The sequence below is a fragment of the Numida meleagris genome, chromosome 5, assembly GCF_002078875.1.
Source record: "Numida meleagris isolate 19003 breed g44 Domestic line chromosome 5, NumMel1.0, whole genome shotgun sequence".
Classification (NCBI taxonomy): domain Eukaryota; kingdom Metazoa; phylum Chordata; class Aves; order Galliformes; family Numididae; genus Numida; species Numida meleagris.
In genome coordinates, this window is record NC_034413.1 from 19456509 (window position 1) to 19479016 (window position 22508).

The 22508-nt window shown below is 39.7% G+C and overlaps 1 protein-coding gene across 33 annotated transcripts in view; it reads right to left on the reverse strand.

Annotated features, from left to right (window-relative positions):
• Window positions 1-22508, reverse strand: part of SORBS1 (sorbin and SH3 domain containing 1) — a 163132-nt gene that overhangs the window by 119000 nt on the left and 21624 nt on the right. For 28 of the 33 annotated variants that reach the window (XM_021398263.1, XM_021398281.1, XM_021398280.1 and 25 more), the window contains one exon: window positions 4410-4468. The gene's annotated coding sequence lies outside the window, so the exon portion shown is untranslated. Of the gene's footprint in view, window positions 1-4409; window positions 4469-5088; window positions 6597-22508 lie in introns of those variants that run through there. The other 5 variants (XM_021398285.1, XM_021398284.1, XM_021398249.1 and 2 more) reach the window with 4 other exon arrangements.

Below are 22508 nucleotides of genomic sequence, written 5' to 3' on the forward strand. Positions count from 1 at the left end.
CAAGACAGATACTCCCACAAATTTTATTCCATTCTGGCATTATCCAGAGAACGTTGGTAGAAAGCCATCCACAGTGTGTCATCCTCAAAATCTGCAAGATGCTTCAAATACTGAAGGCATCTCTGCTTGAATATTCAAAAAGTGGCAAAAAGAGAGCATTCTCCAATCCATTTCATATTAAATTTATCTCATAACTAACAACTTCCTTTCTGCTCCTTACTACCTGCTAAACTAGCTGTATTGCTTCAATTCCTATTTTCACTTCAGTTTGCACCTTTTCATTTGTTAGTTCCTAGACCCACAAATCCCTCTCCAGTCACCATCTTCTCAGAAATCACTTTTCCTTCAAACAGTTCTCACCCTTCCTCCTACAAGCAGCTGTGCTGTATGTCATCATCTAGGCATGAGTTAGATTAGAAGCTCTGCAGTGCAAAGAACAGGTCTTATTTATGTTTGTGAATCTTTGTCTAACTTTATACTGCTGTATAAATGTTTAATAGCTAATAATGCATTTGCTGGAACAAGCTGTGCACTACTACTCAGTGAGACTGTTTGGATACAATCCTTGCTGACTGTCAGAAGCTTCTGGAATTAAAAAAAAAAACAAAAGCAAACAGCAAGCTACCTGGTGACACTGCAGTGTCAAATTTAAAGGATGCAAAAGCTGAAGTGGTCTAATAAACATCCACTGTAGCACTGGAAATGGCCATATTTACTCTTTCCATTTTTGAATCAGCATAGAGTTCAGGAGCTCAGCTCAACGTATGTACGCTCAGCTCCAACCACTGAGTCTAATCTCCTCTATGTCATCTATCTCTAGACCCCCACATTAACATAATTCTAGGCAAGCATTTCAAAACTTTGTTTTCACTTCAATGTTGGCTGAAGATACAAGAATGGTCCTGTCATTCCTCACTCCATTCCTGGCATTATTTTTCTCTGATTTTGAGTGTACCATAATGTGTGTTAGAATTAACCCTGAAAAAGAAATTCCAGTAGCAGATTTGATCTGCAGTTTTTGTCAAACAGGAGGCAGATGATTAATCACTGATGCCACACAACACTGAATGCTCAAGCAAACAGCCAATGTACTTCTCAGCCTCAGGGCCAATGAATAAAATATGGTGATGCTAATGGAGAAAATACAACGGGACAACAGGAGTCTCAGGTCTTTATGTCATCTAGCCTCAGATTAGCACTTATGGAGACAAACTACAACATAAATTTCCAGTAGAAACAGAAATCTTTGTGTTTTGCTTCATCCAGGTTATCTCCTTACCAGGTTGTTCCTGATGGTGAAGCTGATGATGGGAAGTCTTATCCTTCAATCTCAACAATTTGGGCACTGTTGATGTGAAATCCAGGAATATATTAAGACTCGATTTTGTTGCATATCTGAAGGGGCTCTAGAACAAGAAGGGAAGTAGGGCTCTTGTCCCGCCATTTACCTCCAAAACTACATACTAGGGTCAGAATCCCTATGAATTTTGATAAAGTTTCACTAATAACACTGTCGATATTTTTTCCTTGAAAGAGATTTGACTAAGTGATGAACTAAGATTTTGAGAGTCGTCAGTACGTATTAGGAAAGAAAAGGAGCTGTATCCATGGGAAGTCAGTCACAAAATAAGCAAAAATCATCTCTAGCTATTAGGAAAGACTCCTATTACAGTCAGTTCTCATGGACTTCATACAGTTTTTTCAGTGGCATGAAAAAACTCCACCACTTTAGCCATTTTTAAGTAGACTGGACCAAGAAGTGGAAAAAACATATTGCAGGGAGCTCAGACATATCAGCATGGCAGTAAAACAGATGAGCTGAAAATCCCTTTTTCTCTCATTTTCAGGATTGTGCATGACAAGATTTCAGTACTAGTCAAAGTTTATTTACCTGCAACCATCACAATTTTCAGAGCTTGGATTTTAGTGACAATATCTCTTCAAGAAGAAAGGTGTCCACCATATATATAGTCAGAAGCATTACAGTTGCAAAGAGAGGGGCAGAGAGAGGCAAGGCTACTTAGTGAAGATGAGTCAGGAGCAAAGACTTCTTAACAGATCAGAACTGAAACAGTTTCAGAAAATTCTCCCCAGTGTGACTGGAAGCTGAATTTTTAACAGAAAGTCCCATTCAGTTGCAAGCATTCAACAGGTGCAAGTTGGCTGCAGCTCTCTAAGTATATTAACTGGTATCAGAAACACATCTCTACACAGAAAGATTAACACATCTCAATAAACCTATAATTTTCATTAACTTTTCAGCTTATCAAATATCACAGCTTCCACAATCAAACTAAAACAGAGAGGATCTTCAAACAGACAAAGTTGAAACCCCATTCTCCTATACTGCATAGTAAAAAAAAAACACTTTTAAGTAAACCCCTCAGTGAAGTCCTTTTTATTTGAGCAGCATTGTTTTCAAATTAAATAACTGTTTTATCACCAATGGTACAATGCCTTCATGCTTAAAAAATTTGAAGGGGAGAAGATAGGGATACGTTGGTTATTTTATTTTGCCTCTAAAGGACATGCTTTCAAGTACCCAAGCAATAGCCACAATGAATAGTTAACAACTGATCTTACACAGCTAATTTAGAACTCAGAGCCTGAAAGAACTGCAAACCTGTTGCTGAGAATTGGCCCTCCACATCACTGAAGCCATACCTCACTCACAAAAATATCTTTCTGTAGAAACTAAAACTTCTTTCACGACCGTTTTGCCTCTAGTTCCTTTAAAAATGTAACAGGCTCTAACTCAGATATAACTAGAATAATTTGCATTAGTTCTAGTACTAAACAGATTTATGGTACCTTGTGTATTCACAGAAAAGTCCCATCTTCAAAAGGTTTCGAGGATGAACTGCTGAGCCTCAGAACAAAAAAGCCCTTTAAGATCAGGGTCAAGCTAGGCATTTAGATTCAAAAATAATAAATAAATCCATTTGGAGACAAAAGCCTATTGTATATCGCTTCTACAGGAAAACCCATGGGTGGCTGAGAATTACTTGGGAAAACTTTGTGAAAATTAGTTCTGAATCATTCTCAGTTCTTTCTCTTACACTGAAAAGAAGGGTCTATAGAGAGAGAAAAGCATCTGTGAGTTCACACAGCGCCAGGGAATATCTGGCATTCCAAATGCAGAACTAGAAAATGTTCACAGTTCTTGGGATGTTGAAAGAGAGAATGAACGTCTTCCCTACCCATGACTCACTGAGGAGCTGGGGCACCCTCAGCTCCAACTACAAATGATTGGGGGTGGGGAGCTAGAAAGTACAGGAGGGAGCACAAAATGCAGTAGTAAAAGCTCATGCAGTTTGATGGTTCAAAGGAACCAATTCCTGCTCTCTACTCAAAAGGGGAAAAAATACAAAATGGACAAGTAATAATTAAAAAAAATGAATCAGTACCACTGTTCCTCATCATACTTTGCTTTTTCTGCTACCAGGCAGACACTGTCAAGCTGACAAAGACAACATGAAGAAATCTAGAGTCTGTTAGAAAACACAGAATTTTACACAGGGATTTTGCAACATCCCATAAAATTATATAGAAACTAATCACAGGACTCTGAAGTTATTTGCATTAGTTCAAGAAACTGTGAAAATATATTACGGGTTTTTACAGTAACACTTATAGGAAAAAAAAGCTATTATTTATTCTTAATGCTGAAATCATATGCTAACAATTATCGCCACAAAAGCTATTTCAATTCTTCCAAGTTACACAGCAAACTAGACAGCAGAGACAGCTTTGAAACTCTGAACATCAGGTTCTTATTTACTTTGCTATCCTATCTTTGGGTAAAAATCTTACACATCTGCTGAAGGCACTTTCTCCATCTGAGGCAGTTTTCCCGGTAAAAACTCCTGGATTCAGGTACTAAGCTGCTGGAGAGGTACAACCTTGATTCCGTCCTTCATTAGAAAATAAGACTTCCTTACTGAGATCTAGGGAGACTCTCAGCAAGTGAGGACACAACACTTCCACTACATCACATATTTGCCCAGGAGTGGTAACTGAGTTAGAGCGTGACGTTGGGTATTCATGTTAATCAACAGACACTGGCCATGATTTTGAAGTCAGAGTTTACCTGCTATTAAGTAACTTTGTTCTCTTCTGGAGCCTCTGAAACCAATTGTTTTGCCATTATCACGGAGCCCAGGCTTGAACAACAACTCACAGTAGATGGTACAAGCAGCACAGTCATTGCTGCATGCATTAACATGAATTTTCAAGCTTAGTTTTAATTCAATGCAACTTTGTGGGGAAGACTTTTGTCTGGTCTATAAAATATTACATTAAAAATCAAGTAAGTATTTTTCTTCTAGCAATAGCTTTGCAAGTCATTTTTTTGAAAGCTTCCATACTGCATTTGAGATGAATACTAAGGAGTGTAACAGCGCACATACCTTTGTCAGAGCTTGCAGAAAGAGAAGCCACAGGTCCACAGGTGTGCTCCGGCCTCCTCCTGGAAAAGAGAAAAGCAACAAGTGTTTTAGAATATAATAATTTAATGTACCTGTTAGAAAAATGAACTCTAAAATGGTCTCTCAGCAAAAAATAGAAAAAAACACCAGTCTGGGGTCTGTGAGAAATTCTTACAATTATTTCTAGCCTATCTACTCCAACAGTTATTTTTTAAAAGCTGAAAGACATCATTTGTCTATGAATCAGCTTTTATGAGTAAAGAGCCTCCATGTCTATATAAAACTCAAAGCAACATCATCCGTGTTTATTATTCTGTAAAGAGAAACAGTGCCAAACTTCCTGCAACACCCACTTTAGCTGCTGAAATCCAGGGAACTGAATGTGCTGCTGTTGGCATTTGGAGACAGGAATATGTTTTGATCTAATATATCAGACACAGGCTTGAAAGGTAACATTCCATAGCAGGTTAAAATAGTGCCAAATATGCAGCCAATACAGGATAACTTCTGTTCACCATCTCTGAAATCTTTCAGCAGTTCTATACATCCTAAAAATACTGTGAAAGTTGGTAAACAGTTGAATTTTCCCAGCTCATCACATAAATCACAGCTTGACTGATGTTCTAACACTACTCTTACTATGCTGCATTTAATACATTACCTGTGAGACAGGAGTGGGACAAAATTTCTCAAGAACAGAGATGTCTGCTTTGCAGCAATGGCCATTTGTATTCGTCAGGTGTTTTCCTACTGGCAGACACCGTTTGTGGATACATACATGTCGGGATACAGTGGGTGTGCCACAGAGCCAGCTCTCTCCTGAGGGAGAGAATTATAGTGCTGCTTTTCCATCCTGCAATCTCTCAGGGAAGCACGTCCTCCCGCCTTTGCTCACCACTTCCTGCAGGTCTCCCTAAGAACCCACTGGGAGAAAAGCTGCCCAGCAAGGCAGATCTGCAAAAGCTATCCAGATTATTTCAGCGAGATCTCAGTCCTGTAGATTTGTTTTCAAGATTTCTGCTCAAGCTTAAGTCTGGGTTTTTCTGACCTCATTAGGGGGAATTCACCTGCCCCTTTCCCCACTCACATCAGGCATTTCTCTATACATTTTCAAGAGCAGGCCATAGAAAAAGGGAAGTTCATTCTCTGCTGCCACCACCAAGGACAAGTGATCAGAAATATGAGCAACCAGCAGACATCAACTGCTGCTCTCCAAGTTTGATGTGGATGATAAGAGCAGGGCCTACGCTCTGAGCTGTCACCTACCACAGAGCCTCAGGGTGGGGAGGATTTTGTGTTTGGATCATGATAAGGGAATATTTATCACTTCTGTACACTCCCAGTGAAAAGCTGTCAGTTTGCAATATAGAATCAGGCACTTCTTGAAACTGAAAAGCTCCTCCCTGCTTCTTTCTTCACTTTGCAAACAGTAGCCTAATAGGACTGAGAAAAGACAGTAGCTTTTCCCCTGCAGGAATGGCACTATGCTTGGTAGGTCACACCAAAAGTAATACCTCCTATTTATTTCCAAGGAAATTACAACAGATACACCAGACAAATTGTGTGCCACCACCCTCTTGTCCTGCTGCTCCTTTTGCAGTTCTAGGATCTGTGCACTTGTTCGTATGTTCCTGCCAGTCAGTGAGGAGTTTTCCCCTTCCCACAATGCTGTTTTGGGGAACAAGTAAAATCCCCATCAACATTCCTACCTCTTCTTCCCTGTTAGGAATCAACTCGCTTCACCACTTACATTAACCCAGAAGCAAGGACTAATGATCTACACACATCTCACTCCTTTTCCCATCTCCTCAGTTTCTGAGGCTTATCCTCCTCGTAATTTCAGAAATCAGGCTATTCCACAAACAGACACATTTTTGCCTGCATGCCTAGCTTGGCTGTTTGTCTTTCAATAGCATTCAGATCTTGATTTCTTACTATCCATGGAGAGAAAAGTAATGCTCATCTACCTTATTTGGATGCTGTGGCAAGCTAAGATCCCTAAAGAAGAACTCTTAATAAATGAAAAAGGCACACTTGTATCCCTCCTTTCTATCTTTAACTCACTCTGGATCAAATCCGCTATCCAATGCCCATCTTTAAGTCATGGGACCAACCAAGCCCATTCAAGTTATAGTTTCAATCACTCATGCTCTAATGGCAGTACTGTTACGGAAAACACAGAGATGCAACACTTTGTTCTATATTAATTTATCAAAATACTGAATGCAAGTTGCTTGTAACGTGTCAGACTTGGACTGTTTGCCTGCACGACAGCTTGTTGACTCAAATGTGCCCTATCCCCAGGCACGTTTCACAAACAAATGTCTCTGAGAAGAGAAACAATCAAACAAGAAAAAGTCAGACCTATTTTCAGTAAAAACTCCTGGATGTTTTTGGCTAAAATGCAGAGCTTGAAAACAGAGAACATGAAGGGAGATACGTATACCCCAATTCCAAGAACATTACTCAAGGAAAATGATGAAATTTCCACGAGCTTCAAGACAGCAAAATGCCGAAGTATGTTGGAGCACACATGATTCTAAAGAGCAGTAACAGTCAGGGTTGCCATTAGATAAGTAACCCTGACATGAACCACACTTATCTAATGTTAATTTGGAGTGCCAAAGGACTGTTGTTTCCATTGGTTTGCTTCGGAGGAGAAAATCTTTGAGAGCCCAATTAACTTCAATCACTAACACATGCTTCCTACGGATATCCTCGAGAGTCAGGCACACATTGCAACTACATTCCTAACAGCTAGAAGGGCAATAACAGCAAAATTAAATTCTGCTTTTAAACTGCTGATTTACAGCCTGAAGAAACCATACCCACGATGTTGCCCGCTCCCTACAAAATAGTCTGGTGAGGGGCAATTACACACGCATTTCCTTTCTCACAAGTGCAACAGTCTAATTTGCTTATGTGAGAGCCGTGCAGCTTTCAGAGAGATTGATAAAGATGGAAGTAAAATATCTGAATTATTATCTTTTAAATAAATAAAGTACGGAACGTACATTCTGCCTGTGGCACTACTTTAGAGCACAAGAAAATTTTCTGAATTACTTATAAGTGTGGAAATAATTGGATATTCAGGTATGAGTAACAAATGTACACATCTTGGGTATCAAAAATAAAGATGTTGTGAAACTGGAAGTTGCTGGAGGTACAATGAATAATCCGGAAACCTTTCCTGCACCTTACACAAACTTATCTTATTCACAACTATTCCACTTCATTGCCTCCTCTCAAACCATCCTTAGCAATGCTTAACTACTTTTGACCACAAGCTTTGACCTTTTTACTCACATTATGACCAACAACCGTTCCACCACCCCTGTTAAGCGCATAAAATAGGAACAAGTCAGGATGCAGAGATGAGTGGGCTGTTCAAAACTTTGGTCTTCATTATAACTGCATGCTGACCCTTTTTGACAAGAGGAACCATTCAACTGTTGCATAAATATTAAAGTGACCGCTCCTGAGTGTCTCAGGCAAATCGCTAAGAGCCATGGGAGCTTAAGTTCTCCCAGTAGGAGCTCCTGCCTTGTAAAACAGGTCCAGCAGCCTCCAGGAAGTCTGGCACTATCCCGGACTGTTTTGAGCACTGCGAATGCATTTCAAACTTAAGGTTTTAGACAGATTTTGGAATGACTGGATTTTTTTATCCCTTCCAGAAAAAGGCTAAGGTGAGATCCCTGGAATAAGTACTACAACTTTCAGGAGCTGAACTCTGTAGCTCAAGTACACTGAAAAACATGCCCTGTATTGAAAGTAAACAAACAGTGCCAACATTGTATAGAAGCCCATGTTAGCAAGCAAAGAACATGTACGTCCATCCTTGCACCCACAAGAGTCTAACATCATGTCAATTCTTGCAAAAATCAGTCTGGCACATCAAAGGACAGTTGCCGTGCCACTTATAGGAATATGAAGGCTGTCACTTTCCACACACCTTCTTGTGAAGGAGAACCATGCCCAGCTCTGCACTGTACATGATACACTATAGACCCAGCATTAATAAAACTTGAGCTTGGGGGAGCAGGGAGAAAAGAGAGGGAAGAGAAAACAGTGTCACAGCCCATGCCATTTTGGAGTGCTTGTCCCTTTTAATCACAAAGGAAAGCAGTCCCCAGGCAAGATACTAAAGGTTCAACTGACAGCACAGAATGAAATCAAGTCATTTTCTCCAGCTTAGTCACTGACTTTCCATGCATCTCAAACAAAAAGCCAGGAAGAGTATTGAGGATCACAGCAGCAACAGTACTGCTGCCGAAAGGTCTTACGACAAACATGTCTTTGGAAAAAATGACTTTAGTAATGCAAAAAGGAACAGAAAATCACAAAAGGAAGCTGATGACGAAGGGACACTTTCCCCCACCTCTGGTACTGTAATCCTAGCAACCAGAGCTCTTCAAAAGCATGTGTAGGAGGATACTGGGAAGAAAGGGTAGCACTGTTTATAGTACATAGAAATAGAGGCTGCAGAAGTAGCCAAATGAGGAGAATAACTTTTATGCAAGAACAGAAGAGTGGAAGGAAATGGGTAGGTAAGGACAATTGTAGGATTTGTACTGTATAGAAAAGAATCCCTTCTAAGTAGGATGCAGTGGAAAAGATGTTTCACCCATGGAGCTGGAAGAAATAACTCATCTGGAATAGGAACCTTTTAATGTTTGTTATCTGTGCTTCTGTTACTAGATGGGTTGTAGTACTTTTTTATAATTAGCACTTTATCAGCTAAGAAGTCACAGCATTCTGCGCATCAACCCATTTAGTCTTAAGTCATATCTAAGAGATGCCTATCAGCGAAGACTGAAAGAAAGTCGGGTATGAATCACAAATACTTTAAAGGGTTTTCAAAGTTTAAATACTCAACACTTTCTGAAAATAAACTTCCTGGAATGAGCTTCTGGGTCACTTTGTATCACTCAGCCTTTCTGCTATCCTGGCCATTTCCTCTTCACTACAGCAGACAAAATGGAGGTGCAGAGGCACCAAATAGCTTGTTTAATAAATGCTTATTTGCAAACCAAAAAGAAAGCTGTTGGTTTTTCATCACTTGTCAAGCAATACAGATCTCACTAGGAAAACTACATTCCACCTGCAAAATGCAACAGAAGCTTGAAAATCTATTAAGGGGTACCTAATAAATCCCACAAGATTTCACACAAATTCCTGCAAAAATCCATTGCATTCATCTACAGTCCACACAAGTTGCTCTATGGACAGATTAAGAAAAGCTGTCTGCTTGCTGATCTGCTTAACAATGAAATTAATGACCCAGTCCACAAGTGTGAAAACACCTTCGTAACTAAATTGTCTCAAATTAGGGTGAGAAATATGTTTATTTATTTATTAAACAAATGGGCACTCGTTTCCACAATTATTTGTGTGGACTCCTTTTCCATGGCACCAGGAGGGAAGATCCAGGCTGCCACTTACCACTGATATTTATCAGTGGTTTTGTTTTGTGCAAAGATGTCCATTCATAAAAGCAAGCCTATCGGCAATAGGGTTAAATCAGGTACAGAAGGGACCAGGATCTAACAAAACAAATTTAGGGTCCACATACAGAAAAAAGGTTAAAACCGCTTATTTACACTGATGTTGTATTAATTATTGGCCTGCAAGTAATTCCATTAAGCCTCTTTACACAATCTAAATATTCGTATCATTATTTGGTGCTATCAAGATAACACCTTAATTATCTGGAAACGCAAACTGCAGCAAGGCAAAAATAAACTAAAATAAACTAAGCTAAAGTGAAAAAAGATTTGACAGAGCTCTGAGAAACATACAGAAAACCCAAGCACATTTCACCACTACATTTTTTCATGTTATTTCCAACTGATTTTTTTGACACTGGAATTGGCTTTTAATAGATGCAAAGGAGATAAATGTCTCATTACCAAAAATAAATCTGTCTGTTAAGGATGGCAGAGAGAGGCACAGGCACTGTACTGCCTATTATGGTATTAAGCAACAGATTTCACTCCCTCTGCTCCATGCCCATTAATTAAAAATTTGACAAGCTTTTCCAAAGAATTTCTGAGCTTCTTTGGTCCTCTTTAGTTCATCCATAACTCTTTGTATATATAAACATGTCAGGCCTGAAAAGAAGTAGGACATGCACATAGCTCACCACAGAATTCTTTTCCTATTGAAACACAAATACTGGTAAAGAAACAATAACAGACAAAAGGGGAATAATGCAAGAAATTAATGCAATGAAACAAATGTGCCTGCAATTCCCTGTCCAGTCACCAGATGAAGCTGCTTAAAACACCAGCGCCAACACGCCTGTCTGCCTTTTTGACCACAGAGACCTCCTCTGTCAGTACCAGAACTGCATGCAGCAGCTCCCAGTGAGTTGAATCACTTTGCATTGCAGCCCAGCATAAATGTGAGACACTACTGTAATAGGAAATGGTTGCTTGCTCCACACCAACAGCATGCTGCACACAGCCACGATGCGGCCAGGCCTTTGTTCTCTTAGTGCTGGCTCTGTAACATTCCCTCCCTGTGGTCAGGCAGAGTAGCCATTGTCATCTCACAACTGGTATAACACGGACAGATGTCTGTCAAACACACGCACGCACAAAGACATACTCACTGATTTTTGTCTTTTCTTGTTCTTCTTTGAGAAAAAAAAACACAAAAACATTATTGAGCAAAACCGCACATCTGTGCCACCAGAATGGCTCCTGTTCAGTCTGTTGTTATACTTACATCAAACAGCTTGGAAAGAAAAATTGGTTGGCTACTGCTGCTTACAGGGTGCAAAGGCAGATGTAAATGTAAGAATTGAAGTACCGCGGAGCTTCGGCCCCATCACACAGCACTGTTATCCTGTGCTTTACTCAGCTGTTCTTCCGTCCTTTAATGCAAATCCAATTGAAACAACTCCTTGCTGGCATGCAGGAGGGCGAGATAGCCTAATAGGTCTCCACCACCTCTAAGCAATCTCTGCCTTGCATGGTTGTTTTATTGACTTATCTCACTGGCAGTCCGTAGGCAGAAGCACGTGCCTCATACAAATGCCAGGACCTCTCTTGCTTCATGATGCTACTGTGCAAGTAACCAGGATTAAAACAAAACCCATCACTTTCTTTGTGAAGGATTAACTCCATATCGCCATGCATAGTTTTTCCACATACAGACAGAAGGTTTAACAACACCATCCCAGAAGTGTTCTATTAACCAATCTAGCCCTTCCAGTTCAGTGCCATGGGCTCTACTGCTCCTGATTCACCAGTTAACGTAGAGCAGGATACAACTCCTGTCCTAGGGAGCACCCACGGTTTTGTCAAGTTAAAATCATTTTGCTTACTCCACTAAAGAGTTAGGAGAGATGATCAGAAGCATATAATGAGTAATATATGGTACTCTCCTGGCTTCTCATGTGAGGGATTGATTTTTCAGCAAAATATGAATTACGAAGGGAAATAATTACTGGTTCTACAGAACTGCATTTCCTGAATTAGATTAAAAACGAATAAAAAGACTCGCTGAAAGCACAATGGATTCCGTCTAGTCCTTGCGCTCTCACAGCAGACTTTGCCATTAATAGTTAGAAACTCTGCTAACGAAATATTCCAATGCAAGTCCAAAATGATTATCTAAAGTAAAATCTTGCTGTTCCCAGTTTAAAAAAAAATGGGGGAAAAACGGGAAGGAAAAAAAAGAAAAGGCAAGCAGATTTAGGCTAGACAAGGAAGAGATTTGGTAAGAGGTTGGTATTTCTGAGATCTGTCAGAAGTACAAGTCCTCAGCTAATATGAAAGGAGATGGCTATATGTGTTTATAACACAACAGAAGCCCTGTTCAGATTATGCCTAAAGGAGTTACTATAGCATTGACACCAAATCACAGTGTTTATTAACACTGCCTTTCTGACTAAAAGAGCAAGCAATGGAGCTTGTACTTCTAAGCCCAAAGGGGAAAAAATCAACCTCTTACTTAGAAAAAAACTTATTATATGTCTCAGCATTAAGTCTCTGCATGAGATTCTTTCCCTATATCTATCACCTGGGAAGGAGAAGCAGCCTGATTTTTAATGTTTAACCGTGTTAAAATAATGACTGAGCAAGCTGTAGCTTTGGAATTTAAGCAGCAAAATTTAACTACAGGAAAGGAAAGTCTGCTTTCAGTGCTTGGAAGTGTTCCTGACTTTTTGCAGTGAGAACATTTAGTAGTTCACGTTAATATTTAACTCTGTGTTTTTCCAGTACTCCACCAGTTTTCCTCCAGGGATGCAGAGGAAGGCAGTGGCATAGCTGAACTGTTACTCTGCTTTAAAAGCAGAAAGGGAAATGACCACTAATCACAGAAAACAGAAAACAGCTGCAGAAAATACATGAAAAAAGAAAAAAGTTTCTGAAAAGAAACTTTCTGTATATCGCATCAGAAGAATATCTTAATGAGTAAGCAATTCACACTGACAGTAAATGATAGAAAAGATGTAAATAAAAATTGTCATCTGACCTCTAAATTGATATTTGGAGAGTGATGGTACTGCCTGACTCAGTCACTTAGTCTTTCTGAACGTGTAACAGGCTAATTTTGAGAAACCCTTCAATTGGTGGCCAGTGATTGTCTGTTCCTATCTGTAGCCACCTCTTTAAGCCTGCTCCATCTTTCAGGGTAAAGCAAAACAAGCTCATTTGATGCTGTCCTGGCCCCACTCTTACAAGTCATTCTTACTGTCTAGTTTTCTGTAATCTTGTTATGAGACACTCCTTCCTTCTACCTGCCCATTTTTACTTCTTTCTTCCTGAATGCTTTCCAAGTCCATTTCCTTGATTTTTGAGTTAGTAAGAAACAGGGCTTTCAAATTAAATGCTGAAAGGAATCCATCCACACTCACAGTAAGCCATAAGGAAGAAACAACTGGGTGTTGTGTTCAGAGATGGCAGCATCTGGTTCCCTCTGGTGAACACTCACTCCACATCCTCCCTTATGCCCCACTGCAGGAGCATAGGGAAACAAGACAGTCACAGCCCCATTCTTCAAGCCCACTGGCTGAGAGGACACAGCGCTGACAGCTCTAATGGAAATCACTGGTGCCTAGGAGCGGCCATCACTTCCAAAAGGCAAGAGACACACTGCTTTGATGCCTAAATGACTCTGGAGCTAAAAAGCTTTTAATGTTAGAAAACACGATGAGCGAATAAAAGATGATATGTATTTTCCAGATGCAAACTTTGTTGTAATGAAACTTAGAAAGAAAGCAAATACTCCTGCAGACAGTAAAAAGCTCACCGTGTCAGAGCCTTCTATCTTTCCACCATTCCATTTGGCACTTCTTAAGTGGGAGGTGTTCTGCAGTCTTTCACAGTTGACCTCTTAATTAAAGCATGGTTAAATTAATATCTCAGACACGATATATCCTTTACCCATCTATGTGAGTAATTAAACTAATTCTCAAGGGAATGAGACCATTTGTTATATGTGATGTAACTTTAGCTGGGGTATTCCAAAGAAAGAGAAGGAGCTGATGTTATAAATGCAGTCATTTATATTTTAAAGAGCACTATTGTAAATGAAAGAACACCACCTGTGACGGCTAGAGGCAGCCCCCAGCCAAATGGGACAGTACATTGCATATGGCCTCCCTATCTCCAGCTGCAACACTGAATAACTAAGTGGCACACGAGATGGACTGCATGCATTCTCCAACTCTGTGATGATAGAATAAAAATCCACTTTCAAAACCAATCGAACTGTATTCGCTAGTAATTTCATATTAGTTCTACATTGAAAGTAGGATAGGTGAAAGCAGGTCTAAGGTCTTTTTTAAGAGCAATGTTTGTTTTGCATTTGTGGAAATCCTGGAAGTAGAACACCTTGACTCACGACTGAGACAATCACAATACAAACAAGTGAATCATCATGTACAAAGACTATATGTAATGAAAGTTAACTAAGAACTAGTTTAATATGTGAAAAAGAGTGATGATTGGGATGAAAACTGCTACAAATTATTTACTGTTCCTACTGCACCAGTTCCAAACATGGGCTCTGTCATCCAAGTACAAGGAGCAATACAGTAAGAAAATAATTCCACCTTAAGGTAAAAGAGAAAGTTGCATATTCCTCGGTACAATGGCAGCCAACTACATGACCAGTACAGCCAGCTGCCCCAGTGGGAACAAGGTGAGAGTAAACCAGCACCCAAACAGAGCAGCAGAATCTAATCTTCCCTTTGTGATGATGTATAAAGGATCAAGTAATGTGAAATAAGTCCTAGAAAGTAACTAAAAACATATACACAACCAAAGAGGTAGAGAAAATACGTTAAGTGCTACAATAGCGCAGAAGGCAAAATCCATTCATTTAAGAACAAGACTGATTTGCTGACATCTTCTCAGATGCCAGTTTGAGGACGTGAATTTGTGCTGGAGACTGAAGCACAAAAAGCACTGCTGCAGCTGGCAAATCTGGGCCTTGCTCAAAGGCCCTATGTACGAGCCATATGTATTAATACAAGGTGTAACTGTTGAGAAACAAGGCCCAGCAAAGGTCTGCTCTCCTGCATGGTGAGCAGGGTACCTTTCCTGAGAAGCTGTCCAGGCTGCAGATGGGCCATCCTGAGCATCCCAGATGTCCTCTTCACCTAGGGTTTAAATGCACAGCTTTCAGGTTATAAGCAGGTAGCATTTTTTTCTGAGAAACAGAGCACAAACCATTCCCAACTCTCACACCTATGGTGGGATTAGTAAACCACAATCCACGAGACAGCAGTGCCTAGATCAGTTTTTCTGGATGAAGGAAAGAGAAACCATACAAAGTCCTTTTGGCACAGGCAATAAAGCTGACTGTGTTGTTTTGTTCCACTTCTATGCTTTGGTGTTGAGGCCATCCCTCTTAATAGAAAAATCATGCAACCAAATGTTTCTTACAAAATCGTGAATATGACAATCAAAACAGTTAAAAAAACAAATTCCAATGGCAAAGATTTTTAAGATTATATTTCTACTTTAAAGTACTCAACTACTTTTAAGTACTTGAAAACAAAACACTATCCCTATGTGCTTTAAAAGCCTTTTTCGTTACCCAGTGCTGCTAACTCAAAAAGCAGTAGCACTCTCACACAGACTCCACCACCCTCCTGCCTTATATTAAGGGAGCTGTTGTTGAGCTCCTTAGAAGTCTACTCTACACTGAATCATTTGTGTCTCTCTGGGGTTCACTGAATGACAGCCACCTCTCCAACCCTCAAGGGAAACATATCCATGTCTACCACTGATACTAAGCATCAGACTCCTTACTGCAGTCTAATCAAAGACTGAGAAACAGGCTCAGCAAACTGAGCCTTGCATATCTGAGAATGGCTCTGTCACTGCTCATCCAGATTTTAGCACACAAAACAAGTCATTGTGGTTGCTGTGACTTCTGCACCAAGTAACCAAAATATTAAGTCCATACAACACCAAGCTTTTTCTTAGCTTAGAAGAGAAGCCAAGTGAGAATCATAGAGAACCTTTCTTGGCTTCTCTACAATTAATCTTTAAAATATTGCAAAGGAAATAAGATAGCTAAATGATCGTTGTCTTAAATATACACTGATCATCTTATAGCACAGCCAGTTTATTTCAGTTCTGCTACGTAAAGCATCAGAGATTGAGCACATGACAGATAAAATAATCAGAGGCATTCAGTTGTGAATAAACAAGGCCAGAGCAGAACATGAATATAAGGGAAGATTTAAAACCTCTTATAAACAGATTGTTATCATCCCATGGAAGGCAAAATTGAGTGGGCAAGTCCCCATCATATCCAGGGCACCATCTGGAAAACGAAGAGAACATTTTTAGAAGTAATTAAGATAACTTATTATGATATCAACAGCATTAATTGGAGTATATATAGGCTCAAAAGACCAGATCCTCATCTGGTACGGTGAAAGTATCTTCTCAAACCAATGGAGTTACAACACTTTATAGTGTAACACCATAATACCTACACTAACACAAAATTTTACTTCTCTTCCTTCTGCTTTTATTTGCAAACACTGAAATTTCAAGCCATTAGATACCTGAGTTTCTGTTATAGATTCTGTAGGAGCTTCTGATCTTCATTACACTGAATCCAACATCTCCATTCTAAGTAGTATTACTCCAGATTTACACTAGTTTCATTAAGCATGAGATGCCATATCTTTGTTACATGAGGCACTGTAACTACTCTAACTCTTCAAACTGTTTCAGGTGTAACAATCCTCAGTACAAACACACCACAAGCGTACTGTACAGGCCACCCAGCCCAGACCTTAAGCTTGCAGATTTGACTCATCAGCACACAATAGAAATGTACCAATGTCAAGAACTGACATATTTCTTTGTCTGTCTTCAGGCAGAGTCAATTATTTGTCACCTTCAAGAAAACTGTATGAATTATATCCCAGGATAATGCAGAAAATCATATATTCGCAGCACTTGGACATTCTGCTCAGAAACTTTATTTGCATGAGCATGAACTGGGAGTAAATAATCACATCCAAAGGAGATTTTGGATGCAGAGGAATAAGAAATATGTGTTTCCACTATGAAAGATTTTTTGAAAGATTCAGATGTGAAATGCCACAGTGAAACATGCTCTTAAACCTTCTGGCATATAGTGGTAATCACAGACCATGAGACAGTTTAATAAATAAAGATGAATTTCAGTGGTCTGATTAAGGCAGTATAGATAAAGATTATAGATAATTAGACAGAAGATGACATGCTTTCCATTTATGTACAGATGGAAAACTGTTTTGACTTCACTGGAGGTACCATGGTGTAAAAAGCAAAATTTGTTTCTCCAGTGCGCCTGGAGGAGTTAGCTTCGAGCAGGTGCTTCTGAATTCTGCTAGAAGCATACCCAAAGATGCTGGGAATGAAAGGAGAATTATGCACCAAGAAACATCACTGTCTCCATCCAGAGACATGGGAATGCATGAAATCTGAAGTCACAAAAACATTTCTGCTCTGTGGGAGAAGGCTATAGAGCAAGAGGCAGGAACTCATTGTCTTTAGAAACATTACCGGAAATTCTCTTGGAACCAAAAAGGTCCAAGCTGTTCTGAGGCTGCAGTAAGACAGCTGCAACTCAAGAAAAATCAGGCCTATCATCACAGGACAAGACCACACTCCTGCATTACCATTTCATGGTAAATACCATTACACTTCCAGGCTACAGCTTGTGTTAGCCTCCCCATACACAAATCCAACCATGGTGAGAACAGCACAGTAGGAAGAGACATTGCGTTCATGTCCCTGGAGAGGGCTGAGGAACCCGCACCAGAGACAAACTACAGAATAGAGATAGGTTTTGCAAGTCTCTGGGTATCTGATAAACTCACGCTTTTAGTGGGCTCGGGTTTGTTATGGGGATTTTCTGAAAAAGAGGGTGTTTGTTTGTTCAACGATAATGTTAAACTAAAGCAGAGGGCACTAAATTCAACAGTATCTATCAAGGGAAGGACAAATGACGCCCCATGCAAAGGGACAGGGAATTCAGGAGGGCTAAAACTCCCCCAGTACAGGGGGATAACGTTCCTGGAGACATATTTCTGAAGATCAAATGAGAGGGAGTTGCAGGTACATACACTCTTCAGTCATCATTGCAACCAACAATTAGATTCCAGTTAATCACTACCTAGGGATAGCAGTATCATCCACCATTCGTCTCAGAGACAGAGGCTTAGGGACCCCATGCAATTTACAGTCTCGTCACCTTGAGGCTGCCAGAAAATGGAAATTATGGTTGCAAAATAGCAGTACTGTTCATTAAAATCCCAAGGAGTTAATTACATAAGTACTGTTACACACTGCACTTCACAACCTCTCCCCAGGAAACTTGTTAGGATCTTTTAATAATGCACAAGCATCATCTTATTCCCATGAAATGGAGGAAATCATGTTCAGTGCAGTCACAGATGTCATTGTGAGGTGTTCCTGCACAAAGATAACAGCGATCAGCTTCTACACATACTCAGTGGCAGAAACTGGCCTTTATTACAGTTGCATGTCCAAAGATATCAGAGAGGATAAAATATTTCATGGGGACAAGGGCAACAGTGCTCTGTTCAAGGGCTTGTCATCGCTTCCGATTAGGAGCTCCCAAACACACAGCCTGTTGTCACTCTCGAGATGAAGGAAAATAGCACCAGCCTCCACAATGCAAGTGAGAAATAAAACAAAAATGAAGAAGAAAAGGAGGGAAAAAAGTTATCCAAATTTTAAAGAGCAAGGCTGCTGTGCCGTCACACTTCCACAGTGAGGAAGAAAACACTTCTAGCCTCCATTAGGTGCTGAGTATACAGACCTTAATGGATGGAGAACATTTTCTCATTTTTCCCAGCTTTGTTTTTTATGCAGTTTACATTTCATTAAGATATATAGAAGAGCTGAAGGACAGAGGAGCATAAACAAGCACATTTTTCCCTCCTCTGCCTAGTAATTCCTGCCCCATTTCAACCTTCTGTAGCTACTGGATATTACTACTTATTCCCTCAGGAAGTTAGGACAGCCCTAATTAGTCTGTGATAATGAAAGATACCTTTTAACTGCATATCCTTTTCACCACATACTGGAGGCCATCGGAAATTTTCACAAACTAAATTATACAGGGATGTGACCCAGACCAGCTGTGCCTACATTCCTGTTAGCCCTAGTGGCCCATGGCCACCAGCTGGGACTACCAACTAATAACCCAGCCGTGCTGACAGGGAGAGGCTACCAGGCAGCAATTAAAATACTGGTAGCTATCACTGCTGTGAGCAGCAGTGCAGCTGAAGGAAGAGAAATGCTACTGGAGATAAGATGGGCAACTTCCGTGCTGGTTTTTTCTAAGCCTTGTTATAGATAAATAAGAAATAGAAAATGTAGAAGAAAATGTAGTCTAAGTCTACCAGTTTTAGTTTAAATGCTAAGGAAGTAAAAGTCTTCCCTAACTGCACCCACATGTCCCTTTCAAGCATTTTGTGCTTGACCCAAAGAACTTAACTAGATCCCTATTTTTATAGCTGAAGTATGCAGGAACAGATTTTCTAATTTAGCTCAAATCCATCACCCAGAACTTCATCATCACACCCACATGGACACCTGCAGGTGGCATTCAACAGGAAGGAGGAAGGTTTCACCCTGCAACATGATCGATTCCACAACAACCAAAGGGACCGTCAAACACCAAGACTGCTGACAGGAAGACAGTGGAAAGGTTTCCATGCTAAAGATCACACTGCTTTTAATTCATAAGGGACAACCTAGTGGTGAAGGCTGAAGAGCTGAGTTCAGATTTCTTTGAAGGAGAATTTCTAAACAATTCAAACAAATCATTCTATCTCTTAGTGCCTTCTACACTGCAATTCAAAATTTAAGAGTAGCATCAATGCTCTGCCTTGCACAAATACAGTATCTGATTCTGCAAGACGACAGCAGCTTAAGTCTAAATCAACAGAACAACCTAAGTTGTCCTCCTACTTGTCAGCATGATGCATGCTCTAGAACCGTGCACAGAAAGGCAATTTCTAATTTAGGGTAAAGTTTCCATCTTCAATAATTTTTTCCTCTTCCTCAAAATGTAAGAGTACCAAATCTCTGACCACTCCTTGCAAAAGGGTGCAGAGTACTCACCCAGGGTGAACTAGGGATCCTGGACACCTGGAGCTCAGAGGGGGTTCAGTGAGCATCGCCCCATGGCAGTGACTCTGGGACAAGGTAATCCAGCAAATGGACAATCAACAAACCAGACCGGCATCCAGACAGGAAATGTGTTTGCCAGTTAAGATCCTGTCAACATTTTGTCAAAACTGAGCTATCTCTGCACCACATTTCAATTTCAAGGAATCGGTGACTTGCTAAATATATTCCATTGGAATTTTTCCAAAATGTTGCAGTCACTGGAGCAAAACTATAATGTTCTTTAATGTGCATCAACATTATCTAAGTTTCAGATACTATTTATCGGTTGAACTTGAAGAGCTCTGATGATCAGAATATCTCTTGGTTTCATGCATCGGCTAAGAATGCTCATTCTAGAGAATGATATTTGGGTATAACTTGGGTAATCTGAGTTTCTGTTTTTCTTAAGTTGATAGTGTATGTCTTGCTTGGCAGGAGTCCATCACAGATAGAATTTCCTATGTTTTCCTTTGTGACCATCTGAATAAAAGAGGTATTTACTGTTCAATATCTCAAATAAAAAGGCTTCAATCCTTTCATAGGATTTAAACCACAACTGACTGAGCTTTGCCCCATTAAAAAAAAACAACAACACAACAAAAAGCTTCTTCACTGTTAGGAGGACAAGATATTCCCACTGGAAACATATTCAGTACTTTGCTAGATAGATATAACTAAATTCTAGTGACAATGAAGAAGCTACTGTAACAGTACTACAAAACACAACCTTATGCAACATTTATATGCTCTTCCTAACTCCTTAGGACATTACAGTTCTGCCACTCTGACAAAATATTTTTCCCTTTTATTTAAACTATTGTAGGGGTTTGGTGATTTCCCACGAAATCCACCAAAGTCAATGTGATTTGTTGATTTAATTTAATTTATGAAGAAATCTCTTCTCCTGTGTAAACTCCTAACAGTATTTGTTCCAGCCAACGCGTACTGCTGCACCAAGAATCTGGAGTATTACACTTGCTCATAAAAAGTTCTTATATCCACGAGGCCTGAATTCATTTTGCTTCACTATGTGTATTTTGTGGTATGCACAAGACAGACAGATCTATTGCATGGCTGAAATTAAAATGCTCTTTCCATAATGAGACAATTAAAAAAATCACGCAAAATTGATTCTAACAGCACAGCCATAATTCAGCCCATAATTTCATCTGTACTGTGACTGTGCACACAGAGTAACACATATGCTCAAAATATGTTGGCAAATTGAGCCAACATAACAGGAGAAGACATAAGACTTCCAGAATGAAGCTGTTGTTTTTTTTTCAAATATACAATATATTCAGCTTCCATTGCTAAGCTAGTACTGTTGAGCTGATACAACATTTTACTTTAAGAGTGGCATTGTTGAGAGTTAACAGGTAGCTAGTCATAGATTCAGGATGTAGATGTCAAATTAAGCGAGAGTGAAACAAATGGAAGATATTTGAGCCAAAACTGGATAAAGGGAAGTTCAGTAGAAGTTATTGCTACAGTTAGTGTGAGAAATCACTCAACAATGTCATAAAGAAGAATTACACCATATTGTTTTAGGCCAAGGGAAAATTAGTTTCCACTTCTTCTCAAGCTTACACTTCATTATTTTATTCTTCAGCTAGGCTGAAGGCAAAGGTATTTTCCTTCGGTCACAGACAAAATGTGTTTGCCCTACAATGACGGGCTGAACTATAACATTTTGGGGGCAGGAATGAGATTTACCTTGACATTTATTTTGTTCGGAGCCTCAGAAATGGAGGCTGTGGTCCTGACTGTACCCTACTGGTAATACAAAAGATAAAAAATTGTCCCGTGTCCAATTAATACTGAATCATGGCTGGCTACATACTAAAACTTCTTAGCCTATGTACCAAAAGTGGGTAACTGCATGAATGCCATATGAAACTATACACTGAACACTCCTGATCAAAACCTGAATGAATACCGATGTTCTGCCTAGTTTATTAGATCCAGTTCCTGACGTCCCACAAAGAAGAAATTCTGGCAGTGTTAACTTTGGCTAAGAGCTGAATTAATGATGGGAACCTAAAATGCATTTAGGCAGTACTCTTTGCAAGGAAACAGGATTATAGGACAGTTTGCTTTATTACACTTGCTTAACTCTTTAGGTCCATGGAATCAGACCCAGAAACTTGGAGGAACAGCTCTACTGGGAGATCCAGGTTTGCCCTTATGATCTTTGTACACGCGATGTAAAATTCATATAACTTAAGGAGACCTAGTGAAATGGCTAATAGGCAAAGAGGAGATCAGCGATGAAAACAAGTCTTTAACTTCATTTAGTACAGCAATTAAAAGGCAGCTTCAGTTTTTCTTCCTAGCTATGAGGTACTGGATCCATCAAATATAGCCATTTAGAAACAGGAGGTACAATATCTTTTCATCCTTACCACCCTTT